Consider the following 11,483-nt stretch of genomic DNA (forward strand, 5'->3'; position numbering starts at 1 on the left):
CTATGTGTACTACTGTGTTATGCCTCTCTGATATCAAGTCACAGATGAGTCTAAATGTTCTCTAAGTGAATGCCTTGCCTATTGGAAGCATTCTTATTCGGCCCCCGTCAAACTCTATACTTTTCCCCCAACTCTTGGCTGCTTGATTAGGTCACCAGATGGTGCAAAATCTTAGTATTCAGTTTGACATTGAGCTGAACTTCAAACTTCAAATTCTATTTATCATCCCTGCAATGTTGCATGCTCTTCTTCCATTGCTCGATACCCTCTCTACTATGTGATGTATCTTGGATGTTTTATTACATTAAAGACTCTATACAAATGTGAGTTGCTATTGCTGTATATGTTGCCGTCCATCAGATTACTGACAAATCGACACAGCACCAACCTCCCAGCCACAGTATGATAGCAGATATTGCATTACATGTTGGCTCTGAATTTCCTCATATACAAATTAGCCCTGGGCGGATTGTCAAAGCTGCCAAAAAGTTAGGGGAAACTCGCATCTGGTGGATTAATGGTGCTTAAGTGCCTTAATGTGCAAAATACGAGTTTTTTTGTTCATTTTCAGCACAATATTGGCGTAATAACAGCGTTAGTGTTGAAGATAGTGAGGAAATTTAGTGCTGTTCTCTGAACTTTACTTTTCAAATCTTAAAAAACTCAGGAAGTCTGTTGTCATACTGTTCAGTTCGTAATGATTGAAAAGATGCTCTGATGTTGTAAAGGGGTGATTCAGCGATGGAGTCAGGAATCCTAATCTGATCAAGTGATTTTTATGACTTGGTACTGTGTTTAATCAAGGAGAGAGAGTTTCTCTACCGCCGACTACAAATGACTAGAATACTCTGCCGCTTACTTTCTATAAAGAAATAGAAATGTAATTGGTTTTAGTTTTGATGGCCCTGGGTGAGATTAAGCAAAATCAAATCAAATATTTAAATTGAGGCCAGTTTATTCATCCTTTTAGCCTAATTCATAGAAATTGAATAGCAGACATCTTAATGTGGTTCAAAAAACAAATCCTTAAATATTTTTCTCCATAATTATATTTTAAAAATCATTTCAGCCTCCCCATCTTTTGCTTCTTTAGATAAAACAGTTTCCAAAGCTTTCTACAGACACTATTGCCTTCTCAAACAAAAACAAAGGAAATCTAGTAAAACCTACTAAACAAAAGCTTGAAAGTCATAGATATTCTCTGATGCAAAGCAGGATTAACAGCTGCTAAACGAAAAGCTGTGACCAATGTACAGTGCAATCAATACCCTGTATAAAAAGCAGTCAGATCATTACTTGATATACTAGGAGGAAGGATGACGGAGCAGAAACTGGGCTGTAATGATAAAAAGAAAACTGCAAACACCAGAACTCTGAAATAAAGACAGAAAATGGTAGAAATGCACAGCAGGTTGATCAGCACCTGAAAGAAGAAAGGCAGCTTAATGTTCCTTCACCAAGACAGGGAGTTAGACTATGGACTAAGACAGTATGAATGAAAAGGACAAGTTAGATAAAAGCACATAAATATAGGGGTAAAAATTCACCTGGGGTGGTTGTACAAAATGAGTGGTATGGCATCCGCCACCTATTAGACATGCCACCCATCCACTGCAGTCAATGGAATTTAATATCAGGAATTAAATTAAATTAAATTAAATGATATTAATTTAATTTAATATCAGGAGTTTAACAGGCAGCTGATTCGATACCGCCCATTTTGCGCTACCGTCCCAAACAGATTTTTACCCCATAGGATACAAGAGCAGGGTAATATCTGATTCTATGGCTAAGCTTGATAAAACCTTGACATTGGTATATTGAAGCTCCAGTGTGCCACACAGAGTGGCTTTTAGTTAGGTGCAGGGAATGCTTTGTATACTCTCTACACTAATGGGCATTGTTGGTGTAGAGGACACCTTCATTTGCCCGCGTCATATTCAGTGGGGAAAGAGGCACTGAGTTTGTAGATAATAAGATATGTCAGCTACCGTTAGCATCATATTTTGTGAAGACAGCTGCAACTGTTTATTTACTGAAAATTGCTTTGCTGATTAAATCTGAAATGTTCTTATTGTGAATATTCTGTTTCTTTTTGTCTTAACAAAGCAAGCATTTGCTAAAAGTTGATTTTACTGAATCTTCTGAGTGATCAGGAAAAAAAGAGCCCTGGGCCCTACTTTATCACATAGAAGTAATTAACCTCATAGCTTGGGAACAATAAATACTTTGTATGTAATAAACAGTGTATCACAGATTACGGGCCACAGTTATTAATGTTCTGTTAAAACCCTTATTTTAAAGGAGAAACATATCATAACATAACATTATCAATATCATATTATTACAGAGTTCCTTAAATTCTCTTTTGGGGAAAAAAAGATCAGTTTTATTCAAATATTTAGTTTTTAAAGTTATTTGTTCAAAAGTATTTTTTCCACAGAAAAAGAGTAAAAAAATTGACTGAAATATGTTTAATTCTGATTATTTTAAATATTATTAAGTCCAGGTGTTTGTATTCCATTAACACAGATGGTGCATATTACAAACCTGAGAGTACGTTATGTGTTAAAACAATTTGACCAAATTCAATGGTTAAAAAATCACTGCTATAATCAAATATAAATGTAGAACGAACCTGCTCTTATATAACAAATCTCAAAGTGCTTTATAACCAGAGAATTACTTTTGAAATTCAGTCATTTTGTTACGTAAGCAAACGCAGCAGCCAATTGACCAACAAAATCCCGCAAACAACAAATGAGATGAATGCCCAGTGAATCTGTTTTTCATTGAGGGATGCCAGGACAGCTTGTTGCTCTTTTTCAAACAGTGCCATAGGATCTATTACATCTGCCTGAACAGGCAGACAGTGCCTTGGTTTAACATCTGATCTGAATGACAGCACCTTCAACACTGTACCATTGAAGCGTCAGCCGAGATTATAGCTCTGATTTTGCGATGCTGGAAACAATGGGGCTGCACCTGTCAATGGTGTGAGCGCACCAGTGCCAGATGATGTTCGCCCTCGAACAATAGGCACTTTATTCCATTCTGAAGCACCGACATGCTCTGTGATACATGAGGGAGGGCGGCGATATTTTCAACTGCTGGGTGTCCGTTACTTGCCTGAAGAAAGGGCACCTAGCAGTTGAAAATCGGAGGGGGAGAGCCCTTGGCTGCCCCATTGAAGGCCAAGACCCGCCTAATGCAATTTTAAATGTGAGAGCAGTACGCTTGTCTGTTTCAGGCATAAGGCTGTTTAAGTATGCAAATCTTGGTCCTATGCTGGTTTTAGGATCCTCTTTGCGATTTTCAGGTATAAATGGGTAGAATGTGTGTCAGCATGCTCCACCCATTTGAATCAGGCATTGAGCGGCTTCAACCAGCAGTCCTTAAGGGGACTTCTCCACAAAAGGCCCTGAAATTATTTTGGGAGAATTTTTGTGGCTCCACAAAAACACTGCTGCCTATTATTTGCCTGAGCTCGACCTCCTCTGGAACCAGCTTGCCCCTCCAAAACCCGACCTGCCGGTCGGCTCAATTTGAAAGCAGTCTGATTGTCCGCCCTCCCACAGCCAGTGAGTTGGAGTGGGCACCCCATTTGGCCTGGAAGTCCTGCTAAGCAAGCACCTGAAAGGAGGTTTGCAGCAAGTTAACACAGACTCCGAGGTTTGACAGAACTGCTAGCAAGTGTGGATGAAATTTTCAGGCATCTGCAAACGTGCTAAGATAAGTGGATTCTCCTTTGCACATATCCTGCCACCATAAAGACAATGCTATCCTCTTTGTAAAATGTTGGCGGTGAGAGGGAGGTGCTGTGGTCACACGACTGCTGTTTGAAGGGCTTCATGAGTTCTTGCAATATTCTTGATTTTGTTCTGCTATACATAACCATTGGGAGAGGATAAGGATAAGGCAACCCTCAAAGTCTTCAAAGCCAATAAGGAAATGGCCTTGCTCTATTATCATGCAAAACTGTTGAAGGCATTGAGGAGTATGGATGTTTGGTGCCATCACCCAGCAAATATCCTCCAGTTTTTCAGCTTTTCTCCTGTCTTCCTTCTTGCCTTGGGCTAAACTTGCTAAATGCTGTATCACTGTAACAGAGCGAGAGAGGAATGATCTGTAAGCCATAGGATGTTGGGAGCTCCGGAACCGAGATAGGGATGCCACTTTAAGAAGTTATATAAAAAGTGGCATGGCTTTAAGAAATTGTTGACCTTAACTGCCTTTAATCAGGAACTACTCCCAGCCTGTAAGAATAAAAGGCTGGGAAAGGGCTCAGTTGAGAGAAGAGTTTGGAGAGGAAGAAACTGAAAGGGTTAAGTGGTAGATTGGAAAGTAATACTGATTACTGACTTGTTCATTGCTGCAAGTAAAGACCCCATGTGGGTGAATAAACCTCACTTGTTTTAGGATCTAGTCTGCGTGTCTAATTGACTATTGGGTCCTGGCCTGCATCAGCTTGTTACATGCGGTGTCAGAAGTGGGATTTTGGCACTCTGAGAAAGGCCAAGACCCACAGTCATGGAAGAAATGATGAGAGCATTCATGCAGGCCACATTCGCACAACTGGAGCAGACTAACAAGATTCCGGAACTCCAAGAGAAATTAATTAGATCATGAGGGTGAAAGTGGGGACGAGGCAGTAAAGCAAGCACTCGAAGGTGGAGGGAAAGCAGTTGGTAAATGGCGTGATAGCTGCAGCGTCCAAGATGGACAATCTCAAAATTGAAGAGGAAAATGGGATTGATGGGTCAAGCAAGAAGGATTTGGATTGGCCAGCCAGAAAGTAAGTGGGGAAAAAAGCTGAGGTAAATGAGCACTGGATGGTGAAGGAGACCAGCATCTCCCAGAGCCTGAGAAGCCCACTGAAGAAACAGTCAAAATGTGAGGAGGAGGATTCTTTGAAGAGTTCTGTAGACACCAAGCTCTCTGACCAAGCAATGTATGAGAAAAAGACACATTTCACCAAGGGAGTGGAGGAATTTACAGACAAGGTGCCATCGAGGAGAATGAGAGCATCCCTGAGGCAACAGGCGCCGGAGAAGACTTTGGAGGAAGAAGTCTCCCCGGCCCCAGGAAGTCGAGCATGTGGAAGAGAAACCGGAGCCTGAGCCCAGTGTAGTAAGATGCTTAAGGAGGTCACTGAGAATATCCAAACGCATGGTGAAAGTGTCAGAGAACCAGGAGAAAAAAGGCAAATTTAAAAAGAAGTGAGGGGTCTGTGGCTGTCCAAGAGGACAGCTCAGGTGATGAAGCAGAGAGCCCATCAAAGATGAAAAGGCCAAAGGGTATCCATCTCTTCAAAAAGCCTAGTTTCTCCAAGAAGAAAGCAAGACTTTTAGGATCAAAGAGAAGCCAATGGTAGAAAAGCACCAAGAGGAAAAACACAAGGAGAAAAAGTCCAAAGATATAACGGCAACAGAGGTTGTTAAACAGCGGAAAGAGGAAAAAGAAGGCTGCTCCAGACTAGGAAGCAGTTCAGGTGGATAGCCCTTCTTCCCTCGGGCCTATTTTGATGGTCCATTGGCTGAGGCTGCTGAAAGGACAATGCTGTATGATGGAATCCAGCTGCCAACAGTTTTAAGAGTACAATGACCACATTGAGAATTGTGGCATGAATTGTGAAGGTATCAGGGTATCAGGTACCAAATTAAAAGTTGATGAGCTGAAAGTTGTGTATCATCATGAAGAGTCACCCAATCTGGAGGATTATGACACAAACACGGTGGCCAGCCTATTGAAACAATAACTCTGTGAGCTGCCTGAAAATGTTTTTATCAAGGAACTCATGGTGCGGCTTGAAGATTCATGTGGAAAAGGTACAGAGGGTGAAGAATGTGTCTACTAAAGGAACTGCCTGTATTCAGTTACCACCTCTTTTCTTGGCTTATCATCCGTATGGACCATGTCTTTGAAAAAGAAAGTGAAACAAAAATGAATAGCCAGAATGCTTCCATGGTTCTTAGTTGTACTCTTCAGATCAGTATTCGTGTACTGTACCTGTTTCATTCGTGGCAAAGCTGTTTGGGGAAATTGAGCTGAAGCCAGTAATGAAACCACTTCGCTGGTCTAATGTGGCAACAATGCCAGCCTTGCCTGAGATTAAGGAAGACATTTAGCATCAGGAATTTCTATTGAATTGCTTGCACAGAGACCTGCAAGCTGGTATAAAGGACTTATCCAAAGAAGTGAGGTTGTTGGAGGTGCAGTGAATTTTACATGCAAAAGGCAGGAATGTGAAACAACGCTTGCCCAGGCTGTTATTGGTAGTGAGTGCCTTAGGAGGAAATTACCAAAACTATGGCCTTGTAAGCACCCCACAGCTGCATTATATGGTTTGCTGTTGGAATACCAAGGAGCAGTATGGGACTGCAACAGTTGAAGGAGATTACCAGAAACTTTCTCAGACTTTTATTGCCCTGAGTATGCAGGCATCTTACCATCCAGAAGAAATAAGACAACTGAAGGTGGATGGGGCAAATGGTATTGGTGCACTAAAGCTTCAGGAATTGGAGCCTTACTCCAGCCACTGTTAAAAGTGCATAATGAGGGTACAAGTGGCAAACTCAAGTACCTCTGTGGAGCAGAGTTTGTAAAGATTCAGCAGAAGTCACCTCAAGGCTTAGACATGAAGGCAATTGAACGCAGCGGCTCATTTGAAGGTGATGCAGACCGAATTGTAAACTATTATATCAACAAAACTGGACACTTCCCACTTCTGGAGAGAGAAGATTGCAACTTTACTACATTGCTAAAGGAGCTTCTTGCCAAGGCAGATTTGGACTTGCAGATAGCAGTGGTGCAAACTGCCATGCAAGTGGAACTCAAAGATACAACAATTGAGCGTGGAGCTGGGTCTGCACATGGGAAAGCGGATGCCCTCTCTCAAATGTCATGCATTACAACAGGGATCGCTCAAACCCCTGGCTTTGCTGGCGGGGGGTGGGGGTTGTAGGGGGTGGTGGTGTGTGTCAGCTTCACCTCTGACTTCTGAGCGGTTCGAATCGCTCCCACTCCCTGGGTTCTAGACCTTGGACTTATTTGGGGGTTTTGACAAAGTGCAGCAGACAACTGGTTTTAGTGCAAGAAACTTTGACCTTTATTCAAGAGAGAAAATACAACACAACAATCTTAACACTCTAATAAAATGGGGAACACTTCGGTACACATGAGGGAAATTACAGTAAAAAGATACCTCACCTCTCCCAATCCCACTGTACTAGCTAGGTTGGACTCTAAAGGGCCAGAGATAATGCTCACCAAACGAATCTTTGACAGTAATTCACCCAGAGGTAAGTCAGAAATAGATTGTAGAGTGGAAACTTTGCGGATCTTCGGTTTCCTCCCAAGTTGGTTTTCTTTGGTCGCGGTGGCTCAATATTACCCGGTTGGTTGGTGGTAATATTCGGTTGGTTGTTTCGTAAGGCCCTTGTTGCCGCGAGGTATGGTCACTGGGGCTGTTGCTCTGGTTTCTTCTTGTGTGTCGGCCTGCTTCTAGAGCTGCTGATCTTCCCTGTCGAACTGCCTTCCCCTCGCCTTGTTGTTTGCTGGAAACTGCTCTTCTTTCCAGACTCAGGCAGAACCAAGACAAGCAGCCCACCAGAGCCAGCAAGCCAGAGAGAGAGAGAGAGAGAAAGCTTTCGCCTTGTGGCTGTCTCTCTTACAATGGTCTGTTTAAACAGTTCTTACAAATTGTAAACAATTTTACAACACCAAGTTATAGTCCAACGATTTTATTTGAAATTTACAAGCTTTCGGAGGCTTCCTCCTTCCTCAGGTAAATGTCAGGAACTCCTCGAAGCCTACGCATTTATAAATCTGCACAGTGTTCAGTTCCATTCGCAACCCCTCAGATAATGAAGCAGTCCGAGCCTGCATGCAGCAAGACCTGGACAACATCCAGGCTTGGGCTGATAAGTGGCAAGTAACATTCGCGCCAGATAAGTGCCAGGCAATGACCATCTCCAACAAGAGAGAGTCTAACCACCTCCCCTTGACATTCAACGGCATTACCATCGCCGAATCCCCCACCATCAACATCCTGGGGGTCACCATTGACCAGAAACTTAACTGGACCAGCCATATAAATACTGTGGCTACGAGAGCAGGTGAGAGGCTGGGTATTCTGCGGCGAGTGACTCACCTCCTGACTCCCCAAAGCCTTTCCACCATCTACAAGGCACAAGTCAGGAGTGTGATGGAATACTCTCCACTTGCCTGGATGAGTGCAACTCCAACAACACTCAAGAAGCTCGACACCATCCAAGATAAAGCAGCCCGCTTGATTGGCACCCCATCCACCACCCTAAACATTCACTCCCTTCACCACCGGCGCACTGTGGCTGCAGTGTGCACCATCCACAGGATGCACTGCAGCAACTCGCCAAGGCTTCTTCGACAGCACCTCCCAAACCCGCGACCTCTACCACCTAGAAGGACAAGGGCAGCAGGCGCATGGGAACAACACCACCTGCACGTTCCCCTCCAAGTCACACACCATCCCGACTTGGAAATATATCGCCGTTCCTTCATTGTCGCTGGGTCAAAATCCTGGAACTCCCTTCCTAACAGCACTGTGGGAGAACCGTCACCACACGGACTGCAGCGGTTCAAGAAGGCGGCTCATCACCACCTTCTCGAGGGCAATTAGGGATGGGCAATAAATGCCGGCCTCGCCAGCGACGCCCACATCCCGTGAACGAATAAAAAAAAAATTTTAAAAATCACAGAACAATACATGGTGATTACAGATAGTCTTTGCAACTGCCCGTTGCCAAGGCAATCACCGTGTTCAGACAGAGAGGTTTTACCTACAGAGCCCCTGAATATACAGACAACAAAAAAAAAACAAACAGAAAAAAAAACAGAGAGAGAGAGGCAGAAACATCCGGAAGGCAGAGAAAGCCAGCAAATGACCCGTTATATTAAAAACAGATAGCTTTTGTTCGCTGGTGGGCTTGCGTGTAGCGTGACATGAACCCAAGATCCCGGTTGAGGCCGTCCTCATGGGTGTGGAACTTGGCTATCAATTTCTGCTCGACGATTTTGCGTTGTCGTGTGTCTCGAAGGCCGCCTTGGAGTATGCTTACCCGAAGGTCGGTGGCTGAATGTCCCTGACTGCTGAAGTGTTCTCCGACTGGGAGGGAACCCTCCTGTCTGGCGATTGTTGCGCGGAGTCCGTTCATCCATTGTCGCAGCGTCTGCATGGTCTCGCCAATGTACCATGCTCTGGGGCATCCTTTCCTGCAACGTATGAGGTAGACAACGTTGGCCGAGTCACAGGAGTATGAACCATGCATCTGGTGGGTGGTGTCCTCTCGTGTGATGGTGGTATCTGTGTCGATGATCTGGCATGTCTTGCAGAGGTTACCGTGGCAGGGTTGTGTGGTGTCGTGGACGCTGTTCTCCTGTTCTTACAAAGTTCTTTGATGGCTTTTTGATGGTCCCAATCATATTGCAAATTGCTTCTCCCAATGTGTCATTGTTAATTCTGATTTTCTAGAGCTTGTCACACAAGGCTTCCTTTTGTATCCAACCTCCTAGGTGTTGATGGTTTTGCTTTAAAACAAAGCCATGGCCCCACCATGTCTGGAACAGTTGTCTCTTTCAATGGGAGTGATTGTTGACCCCCTGCTCTCCGTTTTGCATTAAAACAGAGACATGTCTGAAGCTCCACGGTGTGTGTTTTGTTGATTTTGTCTGGTGACCTCTCAACTATCCTTCCATTTTAGGATTATAGTCAAGTTTTCCCATACTCAGGGTTTTATAGGGTTTTTCTCCGAGTTTTGGGGGATCTGTGAATTTTGAGAATCTTACAGGGGAGATATGTAACAGTGAGAGAGGGACAATATGTAAGTCATGGGATGTTGAGAGCTCTGTATCTGAGATAGGGATACCACTTTAACAAGTTATATAAAAGGTGATAGATTTAAGAAATTGTTGACCTGAATTGCCTTTAATCAAGAATCACTCACAAGCTGGCAGAGGGAGGGGTGGTAGGCTAGAAAGTAATGCCTAGCACTGTCTTGGTCATCGCTGCCAGTAAAGACCATTCATGGGTGAATAAACCTCACTTGTTTGAGAACATAAGAACATAAGAAATAGGAGCAGGAGTAGGCCAATTGGCCCCTCGAGCCTGCTCCACCATTCAATAAGATCATGGCTGATCTGATCCTAACCTCAAATCTAAATTCATGTCCAATTTCCTGCCCGCTCCCCGTAACCCCTAATTCCCTTTACTTCTAGGAAACTGTCTATTTCTGTTTTAAATTTATTTAATGATGTAGCTTCCATAGCTTCCAGGGGCAGCAAATTCCACAGACCTACTACCCTCTGAGTGAAGAATTTTCTCCTCATCTCAGTTTTGAAAGAGCAGCCCCTTATTCTAAGATTATGCCCCCTAGTTCTAGTTTCACCCATCCTTGGGAACATCCTTACCGCATCCACCCGATCAAGCCCCTTCACAATCTTATATGTTTCAATAAGATCGCCTCTCATTCTTCTGAACTCCAATGAGTAGAGTCCCAATCTACTCAACCTCTCCTCATATGTCCGCCCCCTCATCCCCGGGATTAACCGAGTGAACCTTCTTTGTACTGCCTCAAGAGCAAGTATGTCTTTTCTTAAGTATGGAGACCAAAACTGTATGCAGTATTCCAGGTGCGGTCTCACCAATACCTTATATAACTGCAGCAATACCTCCCTGTTTTTATATTCTATCCCCCTAGCAATAAAAGCCAATATTCCGTTGGCCTTCTTGATCACCTGTTGCACCTGCATACTAACCTTTTGATTTTCTTGCACTAGGACCCCCAGATCCCTTTGTACTGCAGTATTTTCCAGTTTCTCGCCATTAAGATAATAACTTGCTCTCTGATTTTTCCTGCCAAAGTGCATAACCTCACAAGGATCTAGTCTAATTGACCACTGGGTCCTGGGCCTGTATTGGCTTGTTACAATTATGCAGTTTCATGCTCTGGGTAAAGCAATATTCACTAATGAGGAGGAACAAGTGGAGGGCGGAGGAGTGAAGGAAGGAAGATCTTATCAGGGTGCAAGAGCATATCGTGCCTCCAGTACATGGATAAGAGAATAGTACACTATTGGACCTGCCTTTGGATATCAGAGCACATGGCATTGGTTTCATCCTTTGTGTCTGCCATGCATGCAACAATTGCCTGAGGAAGTGCACCTTGGACATCAGTCCAGTGCTGCTAGAGGAATTTGCATGAATGGATAGTACTGTGGACTGGGATCTTTGCTACCATGTGCAGGGGAGCCCCAAAGCAGGGAGAGACCAATTACAGAACAGCGTTGTCTCAAACATTGTGATTGCCACCATGGAAATCGTGGGTATCCCTTTATTTGAGTCAATCTTGGGTGGTTGTTTGGAGGGAACAACGGCAGGGGTTTCATTCACATTGGAGATATCCTGCAGACTGTTCTCATTCAAGACCCCCAGCTGCATCGTCCAG

The 11,483-nt window shown here is 43.8% G+C and overlaps 1 pseudogene; it reads left to right on the top strand.

Annotated features, from left to right (window-relative positions):
- Positions 1–4,832: 4,832 nt before the first annotated feature.
- Positions 4,833–6,545, top strand: LOC137320629 (ralA-binding protein 1-A-like; annotated as a pseudogene).
- Positions 6,546–11,483: the final 4,938 nt, after the last annotated feature.

The sequence above is a fragment of the Heptranchias perlo genome, chromosome 4 (genome assembly GCF_035084215.1).
Source record: "Heptranchias perlo isolate sHepPer1 chromosome 4, sHepPer1.hap1, whole genome shotgun sequence".
NCBI classification, from domain to species: domain Eukaryota; kingdom Metazoa; phylum Chordata; class Chondrichthyes; order Hexanchiformes; family Hexanchidae; genus Heptranchias; species Heptranchias perlo.